Raw genomic sequence first — 8,300 nt, forward strand, 5'->3', positions numbered from 1 at the left:
ACCGACATGCAAAAACGCTGGCAATGAAATCACCGACACCACAAAACCGAAAGTTCAAAAACACAAAACTTCACATGCCCGACAAACCACAATCCCGACAGTCAACAAACAAAACAAATCTCATGTCCAAAAAGCACACACACAACACAAGCACACCAAAAACCTTACAAACCTACACTAAACCTTGCAAACAGAACTATCTATGCACTAACCTTAACCCAAACCCTAACCCTAAGGTCCGTCACTATCGCACACAAACCTAACCCCCGCTCTCACCCTCTCACTTAACCCACCCCTAACCCTAAAGTCTGTCACTATCGCACACTCACCTGACCTGTGCCCTAACCCTAACTCACTTAATCCACCCCTAACCCTAAAGTCCGTCACTATCGCACACTTACCTTACTCACACCCTAACCCTAAAGTCTCTCACTATCGCACACTTACCTTACCTGCACCCTAACCCTGCCATCCGTCAGTACTGCATATTTACACACTAGCACTCGTTTGACATGCCGGTGTTGTCAGCGTCGGGATTTTCAACTGTTGGTCATCTCTGTTGTCGATCTTCCGGTGTCTGTGTTTTCTCGTTGGCAGCGTTTCCAGCTTTCGGCGTTAGCATATATGCTCATAACATGTAGTGGAGTCATACCTCAGCACAATACCTCTCAACCTCTTCCTGCAAGTATTCCAGCCAATGGCTGTGAAAAAAATGGGGGGGGGGCAATGGGCCAAAACTAGGGGACATAATGTATATATTGCTATTATAAGTGCGTAATGTTGCTAGAGTAACAGGGTAAGTTTCAGCATACATGTTCTGAAGGATGTGAGTTCAGAAAATGAAATGCATGTAAACACTTACTGACAGGAATCCTGACATCATCACACTGATGTACCAGAGACATACAATTAAGCAATGTATGGAATAGACCAGAAATATGAGCAATAAACCTGGACCTTCTGACACAATCTGGCCAGTTGAGAGGTATGCTCAGAACCCCTTGGTGCAACAAATCTGGACCAAGCCTGACAAAGTGGAGGGTGAAAGCCATGAAAATAAGGACATATCTCAAATACTGGAGTAGATAAGCTGACACAATTGCTGTAGTAACACCCTCCTTTCTGTTCTAACATATATTGACTGATATGGCACAAGTCCAAAACAAATGACTTCCCGCTAGTCAGAAATACACCACACATATGGGGGCCAGGCAACAGTACATCCCACAAATATCTGGACATAACATCACAGTGGGGAAACTACACTGAGCTGCTATGCATGTCACCAAGCACTGTCTAGACTACAATCAGACTGACACAACAATAACCCAAATCTGCTGTGGGGAATTGCACATGTATTTGTAAAGGTATCAAGCACTACAAGGATGTAACAGCACTGAAAAACAGACACAAGTGTGAAAGTGCATGCCCACAACCAAGTCTACCATAGTCACAGTCACATACTGGTAAGCCAAATAAACAGCAGAGTATAAGGACTGTGTGACCAAAACCATCAGCATGTTTGCCACTCACACACTACCCCTACATATACTGGCCCAATTCCAAGTGTAGTATGATGCCTGACCATGGTATGGGACATGTCTCAGTCCTCCCCTACAAGCATATACAGTTGAAAGAGCACAAGAAACTGGGGCAGCATGTCAGACAGAAAAGGAACCATAACACTTACATCTACTCCCCTCCCTACACAAGCCAAATAACATATTCACAATACACTGCTACACAGTCCTACCTATACCATACCTATCCCCCTCTTACTGCATGATATCTGGACAAAGCTGGACATACATGAGGACAGAGGACCAAACACAGGGGCATCACTGACATATTGCTGCTATAAACTGAGAAAGTTGCAAGTGTAACAGGGTTTGTTGTAACATATCCGTTCTGAGGGATATGACATCAGAGACACAAATGGGTGTTACTATTTACTGACTGCAATCCTCAGAGTATGGTACTGAATTTTCAAAGACAAGAAACACGCAACACACCAAATATAAGTGTCCAAACTCTGGCCAGTCTGCAGATAGCCCTACAGTTGAGAGTTCTGTCAACCACATAACACTGTCAGACTTAAAGTAACAGAACAGCCATATCCACACAAACCCTGTCAAACTAGCAGTACTTCAAATGTATAACAGCAATACTTACATTCAGTCCCTATGTCTGGAACATTCTCCCCCAGATTGTCGGGTTGTCTCCACAGTGTTTGTTGTAAGGTATTTCCAACTACCCCCTGTGCTGCTGTTTGTCACACAACTTCATGAAGTCCTCACAGGCAAGGTAAAGGGCAAATGCCCACATGAATTACTCAGTTATAGGAGTATGTTTCCATGCAATTGGCTATTGTAATGATACCACAGCTGTTCTACATGCAATTAGCAAGTGGGGAAGCTGCTGCCTATGCAAAACAGCTGTATACCCTACATTCTGGAGAGAGAGAGAGAGAGAGAGAGAGAGGGAGAGAAACAGACAGGAAAAAAAAAGACAACAGCAAGCAGGATATAACCACCTACACTTGAAAAAAAAACAAGTATGCATGTAATGTACTGCAGTAGGGGGTATGTAATAACTGGAAATAGGAAGCTTAAGATATATGTCTCAACAAGACTTGCTGTAATGATATATTGCTGACCAGAACTTATGGCCATAGCATCTGTGTCTGTCTGCAGTGACATAGAATACAGCTCAGGTCCCTGAGTCACCCCAGGAATGGATGGCTCACATATGACTACTACTGGAGTGTGTGTTGAACAATACTGACTGTAACACTACTAGGCCAGATACTTTCACAGGTATATCATCTGGACAAACAGCCTTTCCATTCTTAAACCTCTTCATAGCTGTCCTTACTAACCCCTTAATACTCTGTTGCACTTCCGGATTCACCATACCCACATCATCCATCTCTCTCTCTCTCTCTCTCTCTCTCTCATTTTCCTCATTCAACAGCCCATCAAAATACTGTTTCCATCTACTCTACACACTCTCCTTGCTTGTGAGTAAGTTTCCACCATTACTGTTTATCACCCTTATTTGCTGAACATCCTTCCTAGGTACGTGCCTCTGTCTAGCCATTTGGTACAGGTCCTATCCTACATCCTTGGTGTCCAACTTTACATACAACCCTTCAGATTCCCCATCCTTAGCCTTTGCCACCAATTTTTTTGCCATGAACCCAATCTCCCTATACTCCTGTCTACTTTCTTCATCTGTCTGACAACCCCACTTCTCCTTCTCCAACCTCTTTTTCTGTATGCTCCACTGAAATCCCTCATTCCACCACCAGGTTTCCTTGTCCTCCTTCCTCTGTCCAAATGGCACACCCAGCCCCTTTCTACTCATCTTCCTTACTAGCTTGGCTGTAGTTACCCAGATATTTGATAACTCTTCACTGCCACCCACTGCCTATCATAACTCTTCCCTGAACCAACCTCACAATCACCCTTTTACAGTATCCACCATCTGCTTCATGGTGATCCCTCACACTCCTCCCCCTCTTCTTGATCACCAATGTCATCCCACAGACCAACAGTCCATGCTGCCTAACTACACTTTCCACTGTTACCACTTTACAGTTTCCATTCCCTTTCAAACAAGTCCATCTGTATAGGAGATAGTTCACCTGTTTGCATCTCCCTCCACTCTTGTATGTCACCTTATGCACCTCAGTCTTGTAAACATACATATTCACCACAGCCATGTCCAACCTGTTTTGCAAACTCCACCACCATCACACCCTGTTCATTCCTTGGCTTAACACCATATCTACCCATCACTTCTGCAACCCCTATGTCCCCTTCACCAACTTCCACATTGAAATCTGCTGCAATCACCAGTCTCTCACCCTAGGGTATACTCATCACCACTTCATCCAACCACTCCAAAGTACTCCTGTCTCACCCATCACACTCGCAACTAGCAGAGCATATGCACTAACAACTGTCATCATTACACCATCCATACCCAGCCTCATAAACATCACTCTACCCAACACTCTTATCACCTCCAAAAACACCCTTGGCATAATGTTCCTTAAGGTTAACCCATACACCATGTCCACCTCATACACACCATGATAGAACTATTTGTACCCGACTGATACACACAGCTGTACCCCCCTTCCATCTGGTCTCTGGCACACACAATATATGCAACTTTTTTTCTGTCCATCATATCAGTTAGCTCTGATCCCATACCAGTCATATTTGCAACATTAAAAGGTCCTACCATCACTTCCACACTCCTAGCCTTTCTCCTCTCTGCCTGCCATATCAGCGGCAGACATCCTCCAGGGTATGTCTGTGAATGTAAAGTCTACTGTACTATCAAATGATGTATGTGTGTTACATTCATATGAAGAAAGTGTCACTAATCTTGGCCCATAGCCCACTATGTATGTGTAGCATCCCCCAGATGCCCTGCCTTAACAGGCTGGCAGGAATGACTGGGCAGCAAGAGTGTAATTACACTGTGCCATACTGACATAGAACAGAAATTTATAGCAGGTATTATCTGTGCATATGTATGTATGGGTAGGTGTACCTGGCTGCCTCATAACAACTGACATGGGATGCAAAATCTCAGGTAAATAAGCTGTACATGATGTACATGTGTGTAATCTTAGTTTCTGTGCATCCAACAGAGTTACACTTCTGCAGCTACTGGTTGTGGCATTGCCCTGACACAGACATGGGTACTAAAATTAGCATGAGTATCACACTGAAATTGTAGAGGTGGCCAACTGTGTTATGACCTTGTGTCTATGCCTACTACAAACAGATATATGACCACCCCCCATAGCTGTGTGACCTCAGCAATCCCTTACTTGTAAAACCTGTCTCCACCAAAGTTGAGTAAACCCCTTTGCTGGACAGCAGCAATGCACAAAGCACATAATGTAATGCTATATTTGCTGTACAGGGCAAAGTAGGAGCAGGCACCAACTGGGCAGCATGTCAACCTTTGACTGAATGAGCATATTAGGTCACAGGTGGATTACTGTAAGGCTAATTATGAGTACAAATTGGAAACATCCACTAAGGGCAATCACAAGGCCATCTTCACATATGTCTGCAGTCTCAGAGGCAACAACCCAATCCATCCTGTAATGGTGGTCAATCACAGCACATACACACACACCATAGCTACAGCCAACCTGCTGCAGACAGTTTTAGGGAAAAAATCACCCTCTTGGCTCACCATCAGTATAGGTGGATATGCACAGCACATGCACCCTTCCCCTCATCATCATGGATCAGGTGCAAACTGCCTAATCAAAGTTAAGAAAAGCAAGTCCCCTTAGGGCCTGATAACATTCCTGTCTGCATCCTACATGAACCCAGGCATATGCTTCCAGCTCCATTACACACTGTATGTAAGCAAAGCCTGAGCACCATTGACATCCCATCTGCAAGGAACCCGGCCACTGTCATGCCTCTACACAAACGTGAATGATGAATGGTGGTTTGTGCAATGTACTGGCCCTCATTGGGGGGAACATCAGGACCAGAAGTACAATACATGTTCATACAGTGCTGCAAGGTACAGGGCTATGATGTGTTTGTAAGTGGTGGACAATGATAGTCAATATTAATGTGCTGGCTCTGTAAAGAACGCTGTTCAATGTCTGAGGTCCTGTGATGTGTTTCCTTGTTTATGTCTTCCAAGTGCCATGCAGTGGCAACTACCATACACTAATGTGGAGACAGCAGCCATCACAGAAGCAGTAATCTTAAACTATGCCATCCTTTTTGGCCGTAGCCAGCAAAATCTGTGGGAGTGGACTTCCCTGTGGAATGTGATCATCCACAGAGTGAACATCTTGGGCCACCATGGATGCAGATATGATCAGATCAGGCATAGAGCAACTGACCTGATACATCATGCCCAGCAAATGCTGATGTAGCAAGGGACCGTACTGCTACTGGTGGGGAGCCAGCCACACAGGCCCCACTTACAATGACAGAGGAGATCCTTGCCAACCTTGGGTTAGCCCCCACACAACCTCAAACACGGGAAACAGCAGTTGTGGAGGTGGGTGGCACCCAGGCAACAGATGAGGAGCATCCAGGTAAGGCCAAAGTGCACATCAATGTAATGAGCTAGCATTTAAAATGTCTTCTATAGAGTCTCTAGATGCATATGTCAGTGCAAAATGGATTAGTGGGTGGGGTTTAGTAATGCACACAAGTGTACAGCTTTGGTGAAGGACAGCAAATTGTGTAATATCATAGTGTGTACTGTACTTGTGCAGAGATGTAGCATTCATCTTGTACCAATGCCTAATGTGAATCTGCTGACAATACCCCCCCCTCACAACTACATAGGTGCTTCTGGTCTGTACATGGGACAGCAGCCTTAAGTTGGTAAGTATGGGATTTTCGTGTTGTGGCTCACAAGTACCCCAGGCATGCTAAAGTTAATGCATGTGGCCATGCACACAACTGTTACACTCAGCCATTTGGCAATATCTGCATGTTCACTTGTGGTGGTGTTTACTGCATTGCATCATGGTGGTTATCACAGGGGCCTATTTGCAGGAGATGTTACATATCTATAGCATAACTCAAAACCTGACATTGCAGGGCATCTGGACAAAGTCTGGCAAAATGGGGGGACAAAGGCCCTAAATTAGTGTCATAGTGTATAAATTAGTAGTATACAGTGCATATAAATGGTCTACACACCTGTTAGAATGCCAGGTATTTGTGATATAGAAAAAAGAGAGCACAACAGACAATTTCATAATACTGCCGACCTTTCATGTGACCCATAACCTGTACAATTTAATTGTAAAGCAAACAAATCTGTTGAGGGAACAATAATGACATATAACAATGGTACAACTACCTAGATGCATATGTGTGCACAGTCTGAAGCTACTACTGTGTTGAGGCAGCTTTCGATATAACTAGAGCAGTACATCTTATCGGGTACACACCTGCCATCAGTTACAGATACTCTTTGATTAACAGCAAATAATGGTCAGCTGTCCTACCAGGATTATCCTAACATATACCCAGTTGCCTGTTACAGCAACAGCCATGGTTTTCATAGAGCTGACAAAGCTGCTAAGGGACCACATGCTTGAGATGTATCAGCCAGGAGAAGGGTACCAAAATATCTCCACAGTATTGCACATACTATGGAACACAGTGCAGGCAGTCATCAAAAGGTGGTGAAATATGGGGCTACAGTGACATTGCAAAGGAATGGACATCCTACCAAATTCTATGAGAATACAAGACCAAAACTGTCCAGGGAGGCTGCCAGGAGCCCTTCAGCAACAGTGAAGAAGTAGCAGAAATCTCCGGCAAGTACTGGGTGTGTATTACATGTCACAACAATCTTCTGTGATCTCCATATCTCTTGCCTATAGGGTAGGGATGGAAGATGGCAGCAGTTCCTGACACCAAACAATATCCAGGTCTGGAGAAAGTTTAGAAAAAATACATCAGATCTCCAAAAAGCAAGGGGGAAAATGTGTTATGGTAATATGAGACCATGGTTGAACTCTTTGGCTACAATTCTGACAGGTTTGTTTGGTGCAGTAACATGTGTTATGGTAATATGAGACCATGGTTGAACTCTTTGGCTACAATTATGACAGGTTTGTTTGGTGCAATAACAGCACTGCACATCACCACAACAACACCACCCTGGTGAAGCATGGTGATGGCAGTGTCCTGCTTTGGGGCTGCTGTTCACAAGCTGGAACTGGGGCTGTAGCCAAGGAGATTATGAACTGTTCTAAACACTGGTCCCTTGTGGCTCCAATCCTTCTGGTGTCTGCCATATAGCTGTGGTTGGTGAGGAATTCCACCTTTCCACACAACAATGGCTCAAACCATACATCCAAATCAACAAATGGATGGCTTCACTAGAACATATGCAACATTCTGCACTGGCCCAGCCAGAGCCCACACCTATGTCCAATAGGATATATGCAGGGTTACCTGAAGAGGGCAGTGCACAGGGGATGCCCTTGCAATCTGAACTACTTGGAGGTGTTTTACAAGGGAGAGTGTGCAAACATTGGCAAATCAAAATGTGCCATGCTGATAGACACCTTCCCAAGAGGACTGAATGTTGTGATTATATCAAAAGGTGTGCACACTCATGCAACCAGCCTATTGTACCTATTTAATTTACCATATGTTACCTGTAACTGATGTGTATGTTCTTCAGTTGGATTGCACAGGTTATATGTCATATGAAATGATGGCAATGTTATGACCTGATTTCTGAGGTCTCATGTGATATATCACAAAAATCTG

This window comes from Protopterus annectens, chromosome 1.part2, assembly GCF_019279795.1.
Source record: "Protopterus annectens isolate FY-2018-M chromosome 1.part2, PAN1.0, whole genome shotgun sequence".
NCBI lineage: Eukaryota > Metazoa > Chordata > Ceratodontiformes > Protopteridae > Protopterus > Protopterus annectens.